Source organism: Meriones unguiculatus, chromosome 1 (assembly GCF_030254825.1).
Source record: "Meriones unguiculatus strain TT.TT164.6M chromosome 1, Bangor_MerUng_6.1, whole genome shotgun sequence".
NCBI classification, from domain to species: Eukaryota; Metazoa; Chordata; class Mammalia; order Rodentia; family Muridae; genus Meriones; species Meriones unguiculatus.
The window spans coordinates 34,305,398-34,323,391 of NC_083349.1; the positions used below are offsets into that span (position 1 = coordinate 34,305,398).

Genomic DNA, 17,994 nt, shown 5'->3' on the forward strand with positions numbered 1-17,994 from the left:
TGAAGTGTTCAGACCTTTTCCTAAAAGGGAGGAAATTAAGGAAAAACTAAGACACTGCTCTGGAGATGTCCTTTACCAACAGCAAGTACAAAGAAACCATAAAATAGACTTTGTCTTCCAGATGCCTCTTGGTCTCTATTCCTGTCTTTCTCTGTCCCTGTCTGTCTGTCTGTCGCACTCTCTCATAACTAACCAAGACTCTTGATCCAGACACTGACCTCTCTCTCTTTTTGGTTTTACAAGACATGGTTTCTCTGTGTAATAGCCCGACTGTAATGGACTTGCTTTGTAGACCAGGCCAGCCTCAAACTCAGAGACATCCGCCTGCCTCTGCCTCCCAAGTGTTGGGATTAAAGGTGTGTGCCACTAGACCACTATTTAAGCAGCATGTGGAGATGAAAGATGAAGAAAAGCTGGTTCTGGCCTGGGTTCGTCCACTGACATCAATGCACTTACGGATTGCCCCTCTTATCCCAAAGGGGCACCTCCGTTGGGCCCCATCAAGTGTGGACACTACAGTAGAGAATGGTCAAAGTACAGGATGAGGGGAATCAGAGGCAGGTTTTCCTACTCAATTCAAAGGGGACTTGATTTAATAATATAATAACACTATTATATTTGTATAGCAAAAGCCCCTTTCCCCCAACCCTAGCTTTTTTGCTCCATTACTAATATCCTTTACCAAACTTAAGTTAAAATTTTATTGCTAGAAATATACATGGCTTTAACCATTAGCAATTTCACACATTCCACTGAAAGCCAAAGGAAGCCCATACTACACTTAAGTACCAAAAAGACATCACATTAGAACCTAGAAAAGGTAATCGGGACACAAAAATGTTATATCAACAGAGTAGAATACTATTCAGCTTTAAAAGAGAATGGAATTACAAACTATAACATAGATGACCCTGAAGGCCATGTTGAATGAAGACACACAGGACAGAGTCTCCATGATTCCAGTTGCACATGGTAGCCAAATTCAGTGCAGGACAGTAGCAAGTATCTGCCTGTCTGTCCACCATCCACCTCTATGTATCTATCTACCTACCTACCTACCTAGCTCTCTGCAATGCTCGGGCTCAAATCCAAGACTGTCCATCTCATGCTAGGCAAGGGCGGTACACTGAACCACAGCAGCCTGAAGCATGTTACTCAGAAACGACTTTTAAGTGACTTCTATGTTGACGCTGAAGAAAATTATTAGTAGAGTACAGGTAGGTAGGATGCCAGGTTATCCAAAGGAAAAAAGGACAATTCTACTTCCGTGGTTTAGAAGTTTAGAGATGGGCTAGCTAGGGTTGTGGCTCAGTTACAGAGTACTTGCCTCGAATGTGCAAGACTTTGGGCTCAATCCCCAGCACCTGTTAAAAAAGAAAAGAAAAAAAAAAAAGAAAGAATAGAAAACTTCAGATTTGTTCAGAACAAAGATTAGAGTCGTCTCAAAAGTTGCTCTGCTTCCTGAGCCAAGCTGGGATACTATTACACCAACGTGCTGAAGTATGAGTAACTTGCCCTTTCACAGGGAGGGAGAGGGGGTCCGCCCCTCTCAGGCAGCCTTAGTAGACCTGATTCGCAGAAGTAGTCTTTGACAGGCCCAACACTGAGAAAAGTTTTTAAAAAGAATCTTCAACCTCATTATCATCACAGACCAAAAAAAAAAAAAAGATCACGGGATCTCCTTGCCGAAGTCCAAGTGACAGCCTGTGGGAGTCTTGCATGTGCTGTTTGTTTGTTTTATGGATGCCCCAGTATGTTCTTTTAGAAGTGTGACTGTGACAGCTCAGTGTGATGGAAACAAAACTTGAACTTGGAAAGTTACTTTCAAGTTCACTTTGTCCACTCCAACTTTTTTCAACGAGACAAGAAGCTAGCCAAAAGCAGTTCTTCAGCAGAGAAACGTGTTGCTGTCTCCCTGGCTTTCCCACTGTGGTGAAAACGGGGCCAGAAAAAAATTTCAGTCCACCCTGTTTGTCACATGACAAGCCCAGGGATCTGAACAAACCCCTCCATAAATTCTCCCATCACCCCAATGCTTCCCTAGTTCCAGAAGTTCAACTGCCCCCAAGTTCTCTACCTTTGGCCTGATGAACGTGATCACTGACATTTCCATTCCAAAGGGCGGTTCAAAGCTACCTATTAGTAATGGCAAGTGCTTGCCTCCTGCTTGTCCCTGGCATGTTCACAATCCCAGTTCAATGGTCCCTCCCATCAATCACATGAGCACCCTTGAAGCCCACCATCCACTATTAGAAGACACTGACGAAGACCAACAGAAATGGATATAGCTGTCGCTTCTCAACAGACAGAACTTCCTTCCTCTGAGCATTAGTTTCCTTGTCCAAAAATGGAGATTGTAAGGCTGAGGATAGCAAGCTTTGAATGTGCAAGGTCCTGGGAGTAACCCATAGCCCCCTCCTCCAAACACCTATTTCACTTAGTAATGACTCAGAAACCAGTAAAACTTTAGCACAGTGCAGCTCAGTCAACTGGGGGCATGTGTGCTCTGGGGAGATCCTGCAGGCCAGTGACTACCCTTGGACCCCTTTCCCATCTCTAGCTACTCATACTGTACTCTGGACCTAGCTCAAGCTTATTCAGTTAGTAAAGACTGAAAAAGAAAAGAAAACCCAACATTCAAACATACCTATCCCTACCCAAAAATGTAGGGCAGCTTCTTCGATGCTTTCTGTTAAATGAATCTGCCCTCAGACAAGGAAACTTAAGTTCCGCACTCAGATGGTCCAAGTTACAGTGGGTCAGGGAACAGAGCACAGATCCAAAGAACCCACTGTTGGCTGCTACAGAAAGAGCATTTATAAAGAAACCCCAAACCACAGGCCTTGCTTTAGGACGGTTTCTCATCCTGTCTGAGGATTATCCTAACGTTTCTGAACTTTGAAGTTGGAACTGGAGAGCTGAATTTGGTGAGAGGTGCCTAATTCTTGGGTGCTAGAGTTATTCTTAGCTGGTTCTTAGCAGAGTCAAAAGGGCCAGAGCTGGGGAGGCCAACTGCTGTGTCATGGCCTATTGGGCCATGTGTCAGGGAAATGGGAATAGTGGTATAAGTTTAAAGAAAATCATCTACTTCTCATTTTGAGGGGCTTTGAATTTGATGTGCATCTGAGAACAAATACAAATATATCCAGGATGAGAGATTTGTTTTCCTCCTCCTTTCTTTTTCTTCATCTTCTTTCTTCCTTTTCTCACTCTTCCTTCTCTTCCCTTCTTTTCTTTCTTCTTTTTCTCCTCTTCCTCTTCTTCTTCGGCTGTTGTACAAGAAAGTGTTTCTTTAGGTAGCCCTGGCTGTCCTGGGACTCAGAGATCCACTTGCCTCTGAAGACAGGTACCACCACCACCACTTAAATAATAAACAAGTGCTTTCCATACATTCTCATTTAATTCTAATCACCGCCCTCTGAGCAGCTATTTTTGTTCTCATGGAAGAGTCAGAGTAAAAGAAAACCAAGGCTTCTGCCGTTTTACATGTAGTTTCTGCCCTGGTTTCTCAGCAGTGATGAGGAAGCTCTGAGACCCTGGGGACAGACAGACCAAAACACAAGCTTTATTTATAGCCCAGAACCACACAGCAGGCAGTCATTAACAGTTCCCTGTCTGTCCCTAGGCTTCCACCATGGCCCCCAAGTCTTCCTGCAGGTGGGATATCATAAAATCTCCTGTGAAGCATGTCAGCCCAAAGGCCCCTCATGACCTGGCTCTGCATATGACCTCATACTGATTCAGAATCCAACTGGGACACCTCACCTACCACGGTCACTTTTAGATACAGTTGTTAAATTTAAACCATCTCCAAAACCAAGCATTTCTTTTTTTGTTTGTTTGTTTTGTTTTTCAAGACAGGAATTCTCTGTGGATTTGTTTTCCTTGACTGTCCTGGACTCACTTTGTAGATCAGGCTGGCGTTGAACTCAGAGATTCCCCAGTGTTTGGATCACAGGTGTATGCCACCATGCCTGGCTCAAAATTAAGCATTTCTAAGTGTAGTGACATCATAAAAATGTTTCAGAGAAGAAATCATGTTTAGAGGTGTCATATTCCAGTATGCTCATTTAAATATAGACAAGTAAAATGTGTGAGATACACACCAAAAATTATTCAGTGGGTACTCTTGTTTTCTTTTTGAGGAAGTGGGGTATTTAGTCTAAATTTTTATGTTTGAATTTTAAATTTTAATTTCAGCATTTTTTTTTTTAATTACAAAATGTGCCAGGGGGTGGTAGCACATACCTTTAATCCCAGCACTCAAGAGCCAGAGGCAGGTAGATCTGAGTTTGAGGCCAGCCTGAGTGAGTCCTAGGACAGCCAGGACCCTGTCTCAAAACAAAACAACAACCACAAGAATTACAAACTGAGGTTTAAGAGCCACCCATCATGCCCAGCAGCATTCGAGCAGGGGGGAGAGGTGTCTTCCGGAATTGCCCACCCCTAGCTGAGGAGATACTGGTCACAGATGGTGGCTGGAGGAGAGTCTGGTAGGCTGACCATGCTCTAGTGCCTTACACCCACAAGTAGTAGCTCTGGATTCCATGGGTTATAAGAGGACAGGGAGAGGCCAAGGACACTGGGAGAGCGACTTGGAAGGAATCCAGGAGGTCCTGGAGGTGCGGGTGGAGAGGGCTATGCTCTAAACATGTAGACATGTGTGAAATGCTCAAAGAGTTTTACATATTTGGACAGGCGTCAATGCTCCAACATAACCGTCAGCCCAAATGCTCACAGTGGTATCATTTTCGTTTCCTCCAGGTTCACTCCTTTCGGAGAGTTACAAAGTATCTGACTGAAGGTCTTGCATATGACAGGCAGGCAAGTGTACTGAGCCACCCCCGGAACTCCCCGTCCCCACCCCCCCACCCCCCTGCCCTCGTCTACACTTTGTATCTGTGAACATGACAGAGTTTATCTGCGCACATTAACCGGCAGTGGGCGTTATCTTCTGCCTTTTTTATTTCCTGGATATCAAGGATCCTTATTGTTTTCAACCACACAGTTCATGTCTGAGGACTGAATATCAAGGGTATTTCCAAATTATGCTGTTATGAAGATTCACTATGAATCTTAGTATAGTTCTGGCTTTTTTTTTTTAAGATTTCCTTGGGATTCCCAGGAACAGCATTCCAACACCAGTATTTGTAAATCTCTGTATACCTCAAATGCCCTCCAAATGTACCATCATATAGTTACAAAAGGACCATTTCATCTAAAACTCTGGGATGACTTTAGCTACAGGCAACATACACTATATATTCTATAACTTGCCAATATCTCAACTGTAATGTGGTGTGTCACCAAGGTTTCCTTCTGTGTTCTTCGCTGGAGTTCCAGCGGCTACTGGAATACTTTTTCTTGAGTTTTCTCACAAATGAGAAACAAGAAAATCAGATAAGGATGACCTGTGGACCAGCCAGAGCCAGCAGGAACCCTGGAAACCATCACTTAACAACTCAAACTCCAGAAAGCCTTTAAGAGCTCTATGTTGCCGTATTTCTTTCACAGGTACATATACATAAAATACAAAATTGTACATAATCAATGGGGTATGAAGTTATAATAATACATATTGTATAATATTAGCTTCTTTCACTAAAAACATTAATTTAAAATGATTTAGTTGGGAAAATATCCATACATAAAACTTCAGAGTTTTTAAGAATTAATTGAACCGAGAGTTTTTAAGAATTAATTGAACCGAACTAGGTTTGGTACACACACACACACACATGCACAACCCCAGTACCCAGAGGCAATAGGATCATTGCAAATTCAAGGCCAGCCTGGTCTAGACGACCCTGTTTCAAACATAGCCCACCCATCTGTAAAATACACACACACACACACATACAAACGGTAAGTGGAGCTGGAAGGAAGGCTCAGTGTGAAATGCAAAGCACTGACTGCTCTTCCAGAGGACCCAAAGTGATTCCTAGCACTCACATGGCAGCTCACAACCTTTGTGACTCTAGTCCTAGGGGGTCCGTTGCTTTCTTTGGCCTCCTTGGTCACCCAGAATGAACATAATGCATAGACAACATGTGCAGGCAAAGCACAAATACACATAAAAACAATTTTTAAAAAAGTGAAAAATCTATAACATGCTTAGAGCGTCTATACTCTATTGCTGTTTACATTTCCCCTCATATCTAACCTTTGTTGAATCTTTTTGTTTGTTTAGTTTTGTGACTAGGTCTAGCTTTGTAACGCAGGCTAGTCTCAACTCTCAACATTCAGGAGAGGGTGGAGGAGTGGGTCTTCCTCTCTCACTCTTTACCTTAACAAGGTCTCAGCGAAGCAGAAGCTCGCCATTTATTTTGGCTAGGCTAGCTGGAGTTCCCAGGTCCCTCAGTCTTTGTTCTCTAATGCTGGGTATTCAGACACAGGCAGCTTTTACATGGACGCTGGGCTTGTGAACTCGGGCACACTCTTAGCCATTGAACCATCACTCCAACACAGAGAAACCCCATTCGACTTACATATTTCGAAGTTTCTGTATTTACTCCAATGCATTCAATTTAATTCTACACTGAGCATCTTACTTAAAACAGATTCCACGTTCCAGGGAGGAAAATACCCACATAAATAATACATAGGCCCAGCTCTCGAGGAATTCACAGTGGTTATTTGCTAAGCCTTCCAGAGGAAATTGCAGACTCTATAAGTGTAATTAACATTATTTTTGGAACAATGAGTCATTGTAAAACTGAGGGGAACTTTTAAGAACAGAGTCCTGGGAATGGTTACTGGGTCTTCTGGGAGTGGGTACAATTGTTGTCTAGTACTTTTTGAAAAATGTTGGCATAAAGAAACAAGGTCCTATACTTCTGGGCTTATTTCTTAGTCCTTCAGATAAAGTAAATATCTAAAGCCAGGAATACATAACAGCATTTCACTAACTTACATGACCTAAAGAAAAAAGTTCATCTAGTCTAAAGATCCACCCTCTGATTTAATTCATGGGAAAAAAAGACATTGGAAGGCTAAATGACTTCTCTTTTGTTTGCTTGTTTTATAGACCAGGCTGGACTTGAACTCAGAGAGCTCCACGACTCTAACTTCAAATATTAGCATTAAAGGCATGTACAACCACACCCAGCTCTAACTGGCTTTCTAAAGGCTACCCTGAGCCTGGAACTTTACCCAGACTGTCCTTCCACACTCCCTTCTGAGGTCACTACTCAGTTCTACACTTAGGGAGGAGTGGGCAGGGCTACCCAGGAGCGGAAGTCAAACAGTTCCTGTGGTCAGTATCATTCAAACACTGTTTCTCTTCCTTTGTTCCCCTTTTCAACTCAGTAACTTTTCTATCAACAGAAAAGACTTCTGTACCATTCAACTAGACTATTCAAAGACTAATAGAATTAATTTTTGACATAAAATATTAATGACCATTATCAATCTACCTTGTAATACTAACTTCTTAAGTATCTATTTTGAGTGTGTGAGTGTGTGTGTGTGTGTGTGTGTGTGTGTGTGCGTGTGCATGTAAACACAGGGACTCAAGAGGCCAGAGGCATCTGATCCCCTGGAACTTAAAGTTTCAGACAGTCATCATAAGTTGGCTCGCATGGATGCTAGGAATAGAACTCCAGTCCTCTGCAAAAGCAATAAACACTGAGCCATCTCTCCATACCACTACTTTTTGTTTGTTTCAAAATTATATCTACCAAAAAAGAACTCCCTTCACATGAGAGTGATTTATAGCACTGAGGACACACTCCTTCAAATTAGTTAGAAATAACTATGATACTGAAAAAAGCGCTTGCTGTAAAGACATTTGTATGCGTTTGTTTTACTTTGTTGTATGTGTATGTGTGTTTGGCCTGCATGTATGTCTACATATCACACTGGTGCCTAGAGGAGGTGCTGAGCCTCCATGTGAGTGCAAGGAATAGAACCCAGGTCCTTTGCAGAAACAACTGCTCAGAACCAAAGCAAGTGCACTAAACAAACTCCCCATGCAGGTTTTTTTTGTTGTTGTTTTGTTTTTTCAGCTTTTTGTTTTTTAAATTCTACATTTTTGGCCATGGTTTGTATGTTCAGGGAGCTTAGAAGTTTGTTGTTACATTTTATATAATTTACTTCAAAAATATTTCTTCAGGAAGATGGGATTTATCTCAATGGGCAAATATTTTCGAATCATACAGGAGGTCCTGGGTTTGATCCCTAGCACTGCATGGAAGTACAGGTAAACACACACACACACACACACACACACACACACAAAGGCACAGTCTGTAAGACAAATAAGGTATTTATCTACAACCTGTTATATGTGGAGACTAAGCCTCCTGCAGGTTTCAGGCAAGGACACACAGTAGCTAGAGGAAGGCTTCCTAAGCCATACCTAAGGCTCTAATCAAAGGAAGGACTTTCCACCACTGGTGAATTCTGTCTTAGCATAATAAATGAGCTCTGGTGTTCCAACTCTGTTGAAAGGTTAGACACCCAAGGTTCCACACTCCCCTCACAGCGACAAAACCAGCAAACAAGTCTTCCTAGCGACACAGTGCCCTAGGCACATTCCTATGTCCAGCGGCTGATTCCAGAAAATTCTTGACCACCTGAGTCCCAGCTGCTGACCTTTCACAGAAGGCTTGCTCAGAGCCCACAAGGATACATTTCTGACCTCAAACTTGTTTTTCAAGGTTCACATTCACCTGTTCTCACACAGCTGCCCAGGGAGCTAGAGCCCCCACCGATGGGCTTACAAAAACAACCAAAATGGCTTAGGCTGATTCTCAACAATAGTGAGTGACCATAATGTGACAAAAGTAGTGGCTGGCAGAATAAGAAACCACATCACCAGACACTTAAATCATCACAGCACTGCCTCGGGTTTAAACGAGACATTTTATTTTACTTTTAGACAGAGCTAGGGATCAAACCCCAGGGTGTTCCACCTGCTAGGCAAGCATTCTATTGAGCTATACCCAACACCATAAATACACTCTAATTGCCAAATAGTATTTATGAGTACAGTGAGATACATGTGGGATTATATATATGATATATATTATATATTCCAGGAGAACCCAGCCACTGTATCAGTCACTCTTTACAATCTGAGTAATGTGTGTGTAAATGTTCGCATGTGTGGGCAGGTACACAGACATGTACCTACATGTGTGGAAACCAGAGTCCAACATCAGGTATCTTTCAGTCACTCTCCAGTTTGGTTTTATTGAGGCAGAGTATCTGACTGAACCTCAAGTATGCAGATTGCAATCCAGCAGGCTCACCCCCTTCCCACTGTCAAGATTACAAACTAGATGCACCAAGCATTTCTGGTACTTAAATCATTCAGTCAGGGTCAGTAAAACACTTGCTCGGCAAGCATGAAGACCCAAGTTCCACCCCCAGAAATCATGTTAAGAAAAAAGAACAAGAGGAGGAGGAAGAGGCAGAAGCTAGACAGAGTGAAACACACTTGTAATCTCAGCACTGAAGAGAGACAGGAGGGTCCCTGGGGCTCTAACCAAGCCTTATCTTGGAGCCCTAGGGCTATAGCAAACCTTGTCTGGAAAACTAAAGTGAAGGACACTCAAGGCTGTCCTTTGGCAACCGTGGCACAACTGGTAAGACAAAGAACGGTGTCAGGTGTTATGGCCACCAGCCACCGAGTCCAAGGTGAAAGGTAGAAAGCAGGGCTCAGTGCTGGGCCCAGACTCCACAAGGTCACAGAAGGAGCCCAAGAAGTTCTGTCAGTGACCTCTGCTGAAGGTGATGGGGTCAGAATTCTTCCCACCAAAAAAAGAATTTCAGGCCAAGCCAGTAAGAGGCAGAGCTGCAGTTTATTAGAGGAGACTTTAAAATAAGAATTTAAGTCCAGGAGTTAACAGAAAGAGAGAAGACTACAATGCATCCACATCGGACTTGGGCTTCTAAGGGAGAGTGGTTCTTCCCTGTCTTTACGGCAGCCATACACACGATTTTGGTGTCATCTGAAGAAGCGTATCAAACGGATGCTAGGGAATTTAAGTGAGCATACAGAATGGTTTAAGTATTACATAGGACTACAAAATGATAGTGGGAAAACCCTAGGTCACCAGGAATGGCAGGGAAAGCTAAAACATTCCTTCAAAGTGTAAACAAAAGTCTGAGAAGTCCAGAAAGTTTCCAGGGAGTTAGGCCGTACTCCGGGACCATCAAGGAGTGAGGCCTTTCTCCACATTCCTTACAAGAAATCATGTTCCCACTGGCTCACCAAGACGGGCTTCGGTGGGTCCCTTTAGTCCATCACCATGACGGACTTTCTGTTCACATCTTCCAGGGAAAAAATGAACTCAACAGTGACAAACATCATCCCCAACACTTTTCCTGGAGCTCAATCATGAGCCTTGGCACGAGAAAACACTCACACAGGCTGGACTGCAGTTCATTTTCAGAACGCTTGTCTTTCACATGGGTCCAATCCCTAGTACAGCAAAATTAATATTTTTTTTTTAAAGATAAAGCTTTAAAAAAAAAAAAGGAACAAGTTGACATATCCTATTTCAGAAACAACTACTCAGCTAATGTTCTTGTGTCTTCCTTTCAAAAAGGGTGAAATGAAGTCCTGGATCTTCATCCATCCTCCCCCTCCTCACAGGCCACCCCTGCCCTTCTGTCCTTATCACCTCTGGAATTTGGTCCCACCCTTTCTTTCCCCTTAATGTTTTAGCCTCTTAGCTACCAGAGGTTTCCAGGAACAAATAAGTGTACTATGTCTCTCAGCTCAATTCTGACATAAACACAAAACAACAAAAAAACCAACCAACCAAACAAACAAACCCAGAAATCATTGACCAGGTTTTCTGCCCAGCCTGCATGTGCACCTGGTTTCTTTCCAGCAGCAGCCTTACGTGGCCTCTCTCCTTGCACAGCTTCAGGGGACAGATTCTTTCTCTCATCACTCTACCCTTTCTTCGGAGGTTTTAATATGCAATGAGCATTTACACTGCAAGGTTTGCAGATATTTATATTCCAGATCTTCCTAACTGTAGGCTCCTCAGCTCCATTTGGTTGTCTCAAGCAAAACAGCCCCCAAAAGGAATTATCTTCCTTCCCAGACCTGGCGCCAACCTCATCCTGCCCTTCCACTTCCACCCCCACCCTGGTGCTCTCCAACACCATAAAAGCTTTCCCTATCCCATCCCACTAAGTTGTTCATGCCAGAAACTTCTGAATCATCCTTGCTACCCCCTGTCAACGGTACTGGTTAATCACCATCATCCTTCTGATTTTAACTACAACCCCTCAGTCTCTCAGCTATTAAATTCTGTCTATCACACCATCCCTGGGTGACTGCGGGGGCACTGGGTGGCACTGTTTGCTGATGCCCACTCTCCCCTCCTGGGTGGCTGCACACGACTGCACAGGCTGGGGACAAAGGCAGCCCAACAAGGGCACCATGAATACCAGCTGTACCCACCCTGCACAGCTGCAGTATGATCATTTGAATACCCCAGAACCCATGAATGGGTATCACCATCACATCCAAGATCCTACAAATGACCCACAGGCCAATCATCAAAGCCATTTTCCTCTTATGCTCATCGCTCTTCCTCTAGAAACCCATCCCCTAGCTTACCCGGTTGCTTGCTATCCACTTCTGGGGTATGTTAAATATCACACACAACCTACATTGAAGAGACCTTGCGGGCCTTTTCTACCACACAGGGGCCCTCGGCTCAACAAACAACACCCTGTGCTCTTCTCAGGCACTGCTTAAGATGAGGATGCCCGGTGACGGGGTGCTCCTCTGTCTCCTTCTCTAGCCACCACATGAAAGGACACATTGAACAAGTGCAGAGAGGGTCACTCCCTCATGGTGGCTGCTTAGCCCCGGAACCAACAATGCCTGTCTCAGTAAACACCTGCTCAGTGAACAGCCTGACTGTACGCGAAACCCAGGAGCCCAAGGAACAATGGCTACCACTCTTAAGAAAGAAAAACTAACCGGGGGAGGAATTTCCTAACTGGGTGTAAAAGTACTGAGCACTGGGGTGGGGGTGGTAGTGGAAGGGCAGGATGGGGTTTTGCAGTTGTTACTGTTTGTTGAGGGAGGATCTCTGTGTAGACCAGGGTAGCCTTGAGGGCTAGGATTAAAGGCGGGCACTGAAACTTCTTGTTTGGTTTTCCTTGAGGCTGATTCTATACACTGTCAACTCTCCCTTCTCAACATGCTTAGCTCAAATTTCACTAAGTTCAAAAAGCTGAAAGAAATATTGAGTATACTAAAATCAAAATCAAAATTAGTTTAATATTCCTTTTTAAAAGGCTTATTTTTAATGTGTGCATGTGTGTGTGTGTGTGTGTGTGTGCATGCCCTGCAGCTGGAGTTACAGTCAGCTGTGAGCTGTCCAACATGGATTCTGGACACTGAATTCTGGTCCTCGGCAAGAACAGCAACTGCTCTTTTAACCACTGAGCTCTCTCTCCATTCCCTAGAATTCCTTCTCCAAGTTTTAAGTTTCTAATTCTACACTTTATTAAGTTTTACAACGGCATAAACACCTGAAATTTCTGTGGTGGTAAAACTTGGCAGAGCACACAAGCCATTTAAAGGGAATAATAACACTATGTTCTTTGTAATTAAAAAAAATGTTTTATAATTCAATGTCTTATTCAAGGCATTTTAATTTACTGACAACTTTTCTAGTCATTGATAGAAAGTACTTAGCCAACAGTTCACTGACACTTAGATCATTTCATGTGTTGGCCTACTTTCATCTTCAAAAGCCTATTTTGCTCTCCAAGGAAATCTCTGGCAATGTCTGGAGCCATATGAGGTTACTGCAACTGGAGTAGGGGAGGGGCTTTTCAAGTACCCTGTGGGTACAGGAATGTTGGTAAAAATCCTAAAAAGTATACAATGACCCTGTCACAGAAGGCATCTGGCCAAAGGCTAGGGATATAGCTCAGTGAGTAGAGGACTTGCCTGCCAGGTACAAAGCTCTGGGTTTGGTCCCCAGTACCATAAGGGGCATGGTGGTGCTCACCAACAATTCCAGCTCCTTCCAAGTGGGTACAGAAGTTCAAGGTCATTCTCAGCTTCATGGTTGAGGGTTGCAGGTTGCACAAACCCTATCACACAATGACATCTATCTGGCAAAAATGTCAACAGTGCTATAAACACATGAGATTTGTCCTGGGAAATCCAACAGCATCAAACTGCACCTCCGGGGTCAAAGCTAAGAGTACAGTCCCCACAAGAACCCAACACACCTGATTTATAGGGAAAGACATTACTCAGTGCAGCTGAAACACTGCACACTTCATAACAAACAGCATTTGAGTAGGTGTGCTGCACAGACCTGAAATCCCAGCACTTAGGAGGAGGCTGAACCAGACTTTGAGGCCAGCCTGAGCTACACAATAAGAACCTGTCTCAAACAAACAGAAAAATACCACCTGACATTCAGAAAAGACTGTTTCCAACAGTACTAACTTTTTCCTACCACCTAATTTCCTATTTGGCTGTTTCTAAGAAAGCAAGGTTTCCCCAAACTACCATCTTTCAAGCTTCAAAAAGAAAGGAAGGCAGAAGGAAGGAAGGAAGGAAAAAAAAAAAAAGCAAGCAGAGATACCTGTAGCTTTCCATCCTTCCAGAACTGAAACCTGCTCCCAGTCGTCCTGCAGAGGGGCCCCTGTCTGCAACCGCCTAAGCTACTAACAGGTAATTTACGCTGATCTTTAAAAAACCATTCACCCCTCCTCTTCCCTTCTAGGAGACAAACCTGCCTTTCAGAACAGCTCTAAATGGGGGCAGCAGGCCAGAGGAAGAAAGCATATTGCTTCCCCACCACACACCAAATTCAGGTCACAGACCCACTCACCGGCCTTCTCAAGTCAACGCACCAGCGCTCTCTCCGCACACTATCAACGCCCAATTTGCCTCTAGCCTCATTATTATTATTATCACAAAACTCCCATCGGCAGTGAAAAGGCAAGGTAAAGAGTGCACACCAATCTGACACTTAGTTTTTGCGGAGCCGAACTCGGATCTGCAGGCAACTCCTCTCTGCTGAAACTTGGGAAGAGGTTAACCGCGCGGCGGTGGGGGGAGGGGGCGCACCTTTTTTATTCTGCATTGAAAGGAATGGACTGAGACTCCGAGCAGCTGTGAGGATGAAATGAGCCCCTCACGCCTCAAGCCCTGTGGCGCAAGTCTGTAACCTAGGTAGGCAGAGACAGGCGGATCTCTTAAGAGTTCAAAGCCACAAAAAAAAAAGAAAAGAAAAAAGAAAGAAAGAGAGAGAGAAAGGAAGGAAGGAAGGAAGGAAAGAAGGAAGGAAGGAAGGAAGGAAGAGAAGAGAAGAGAAGAGAAGAGAAGAGAAGAGAAGAGAAGAGAAGAGAAGAGAAGAGAAGAGAAGAGAAGAGAAGAGAGAAGGAAAGAGAAGAGAGAAGGAGAGGAAGAGAGGAGAGGAACGGGTGGGGGAAATCACCCAACGAACAAAAACAAAGAAACTAAGGAAGTAACGTGTCTAAGAGTAATTACCTGTTTTTGTAATAGACCTGCAGCCCGCAGAACAAGGCGAGAAGCAGAGCAGCGACAGCCGGGACCCCAGACAGGCCAGTCTGTCTGCAATTGCCCCAAGGCAGTCATTCTCTGCCCCAGAGCCGGCTTCTTTGCCGGCGCTCTAACAGGGGGTCCCAACGGCTCTCCCTTGGGCTGTGGCCTTACGAAGTGTAATTCCTTGGCTCCCAAGACACCGAGGTAACCGTTCGCCTCCTATCTTCCGCGCCCGCAGGCAACCGCGATTTCTAAGCTCACACTCCTTGCGCGGGTCCGAGAACAAGAGGTCAGAAAGTGACTTCCAGATGCCACAGTGTACCCGTGTCCCACCGAGGGGCCGGGAGGGGAAAGAGGATGGGAAGAGGACGCCTGCTCCATTCTAGCCAGGGGCACGGGGACTAAGTACCCTCTCTCCCCGCGCCAGCTCCACCCTCCCCGGCGTAGCTTGTCCCGCCCGTGTAGATCCGGCTCAGTGCTGTCCAGGTATGCCGGGCTACCCCGCCGCCGGCCCGGCCTAGGTTACCTGGAGCCTGTGCCTGCGGGCCGCACGAAACGCCGATGAATCCGCTCGCAGCGTGGATCCCGGCGCGCTCACTCGCTGCGCTCCGGACCTCCAGGCTGGCGCCACGCCCTAGGCGCACCCTCCGGACCACGCCCCCAGGACCACCCTGGAGACCACGCCCCCAGGACCACTTCGCCCACCTGCGGCCCAGGCGAGAGTTGAGGGCGCCCTCTGGGCGCTGCTGTGGTCCCGGAAGAAAGCTAGGATACAAACTTGCTCTTGCTTCTCAGGACCTCTTGGTTCTCTGAGCCAAGTAGGACCAGGTACCTGAATGGAATCTTTTGAGAACTTTTATGTCTTCCTCTGAGGCAAGAAATGTGCCAGCTTTTGTCATGTCTGATTTTACTTTATTTGTATTTATTTATTTATTTATTTATTTATTTATTTATTTATTTATTTATAATTCAAGACAGCTCTGTTATCTGGAAGAGCCGGCCCTGAACTTACAGAGTTCCTCCTGCCTCTGTCTCTGAAGTGCTTGGATTAAAGGCCTGAACCATTATCACCTGACTGTCATGTCTGATTTTAAAAATAAATAAAAAGTTCAAATACCAACGTGTTTATAGTGCATAAAGTTTAGAAATGCCCATGCCTTGCCATTTTTCTAGATTAACCTTGTATCACATTTTGCATCAAAAACATAGATGTTTCTGACGTTTGTGTCAGCACAATGTCAGCATTTTTCTTAAGATTTATTTATTATGTGTTCTACCTACACACCAGAAGAGGGCATCAAATCTCATTACAGGTGGATGTGAACCACCACGTGGTTGCTGGAGATTAAACGTAGGACCTCAGTGCTCTGAGCCATCTCTCCATCTCTCCATCTCTCCCACCCCTGCCCCACCCCGCTCCTTCCTGAGGAGTGTGAGGAGTTGAATAGAAGACAGCCGGGGCTACTGAGCGAGACAACAGCCACACCAGTTCATGTCAACTCCAGCCCCGTGTTTCCGTTCTGATAAGCCTGGTCCTTCCGTCTTCTGAGCTGGGGGTTGGCTCTTGCAGGATAGCTCTGGTTGCCTAGTCACCACCCTCTCCCTGGAGCCTTATAAGCAACACTAGCCCAGGCTACCTACAGAAACAATGACCTAGGTGCTAATGACACCTTCCTAGAGGAAGGTTGATCTTGCCCCTTTCCCTAAGAGAGTTCCCCTCCATGACAACTTTACAATCCCCTGATTTAATTTTATACAGTATAGTAATGTTACAATGAATCCTTTTTAAAAGTTTAATTTTATTATTATTTTATGTGTACGGATGTTTTGCCTGCAGGCCCATAATACCCATCACATGCATGCAGCGCCCTCTGGGGCCAGATGAGGCTATCAGTCCTCTCAAACTGTTAAATCGGCTGAGAGTCTCCACGTGGGTGGTAGGAACTGAGCTGGGATCATCTGGAAGACCAGCCACCTTTCCAGCTCTTGTTATAATGCACGGTGCGTTAGGTCCAGAACAGAGAGAGAACTTGAGCCCCTTCTAATCTGAGGTTTATATTTCTTGTCGTGGAAACAAAAGTATGACAAGTATTTTCTACAAAATGTACTTAGTTTCCATTTTGTTCCAACTACATAAAAAGCAATTGCAATTTCTTTCCTCTGTCCATCCCTAATCCACTTGTCCCTTTCCCAGGGGACAAAGTAATATTTTAAAATTCCTTTGGTAAAATCATTGCACAGTGAAGCCTCATAGTGCATGACAGAATGCCACAATATGCGGTTTAAGAGTAGGTCTGTCACTTGTTTTCATGAGAATATACTGTTTCCTTCCTCCTCACTGGACTGATTTGCTCTTCCAGGGTTTTTCTCAGGTACTTCAAGTTTGTTTCGAACCGTCAGTGTCTATAAGAAACACGTTTTCTTTCTTTCTTTCTTTCTTTCTTTCTTTCTTTCTTTCCTTCCTTCCTTCCTTCCTTCCTTCCTTCCTTCCTTTTCCGCTATTTCTTTTCCATTTTGTTTTGTTTTCTGTTCAGTTGGTTTCTGTTTGGGTGCTGCAATGGGAACCAGGGATGAAGGCATGCTAAGCAAATGCTTTGAGGACTGACCTGCACCACCAGCCAGCCCCTGCCTAACTTTAATGTGTCTGGTCAGCTTTCATAAGTCTCGTGTGAGGCTGGGGAATATTTGCTCCTCTTGCGGAGTATTCAGGGTTGGTTTACGACACCCCTATGGCAGCTCATAATCACCTGAAACTACAGTTTCAGGGCATCTAGTGCCCTCTCCTTCATGGGCACCGGACACACATGGTGCACATAGATACCTGCAAGCAAATACTCATACATATAAAATAAAAAAAAATTAATGAATCATCAAGCAAAAGAAAGAGTAAGCCTTGTTTCCCAATTGGATACAATATACCATACGTGCAATCATTTGCCTTTAAATCCTGCTATAGAAAAAAAACAAACAAAAGAGGAAGAAGAGAGGAAAGACAAGTAACTGGGAATCCCCATGAATCCTAGCCCACGGCACAGACAGAAGGAATGAGCTCTATTTACATGATGGCTCTTCAAAAGGTTCAGGGGTTGGTGAGGGAGGGTGCGTGTTTCAAGAGAGGTTTGAAAGCTGTGGACAAAACAGTCAGTTGGGTCTTAACCTCCTGCCTGGCCAGGACCCAAGGTTTCCTCTCTGCAGAAGTGCCCCAGGAAAGTAGAGTAAGATACCCAGCATAATTGAGAAAACTAAGTAGATCTCACACTGCTGAGATTTCAGCAGGCAAGAAATCAGGTGCAACATTCACCATGAAAGGTTGAGGTAACAGAGTGCAATGACAGAGGGCTGCCTGGCGCCCGGGCTTGTGACTCCTGGTCAACCGTATCCTTCCTGTTGCCTACCCTTGGGGTACCTTCAAGGCTTCCTTCCTGAAAGAAGTAAAAGCTTTCTTAGAAGCCACCCTTACCCATAACTCAGTCTGTCTTAATTCT

General features: G+C 44.6%; 1 protein-coding gene across 4 annotated transcripts in view; it reads right to left on the minus strand.

Moving 5' to 3' along the window:
• Positions 1-17,994, minus strand: part of Gcnt1 (glucosaminyl (N-acetyl) transferase 1) — a 45,684-nt gene that overhangs the window by 14,806 nt on the left and 12,884 nt on the right. The window contains exon 1 of one of the 4 annotated variants that reach the window (XM_021652355.2): positions 15,036-15,145. The exons of 2 other annotated variants lie outside the window; for them this stretch is intronic. The gene's annotated coding sequence lies outside the window, so the exon portion shown is untranslated. Of the gene's footprint in view, positions 1-14,494; positions 15,010-15,035; positions 15,146-17,994 lie in introns of those variants that run through there. One more of the 4 variants, XM_021652356.2, reaches the window with a different exon arrangement.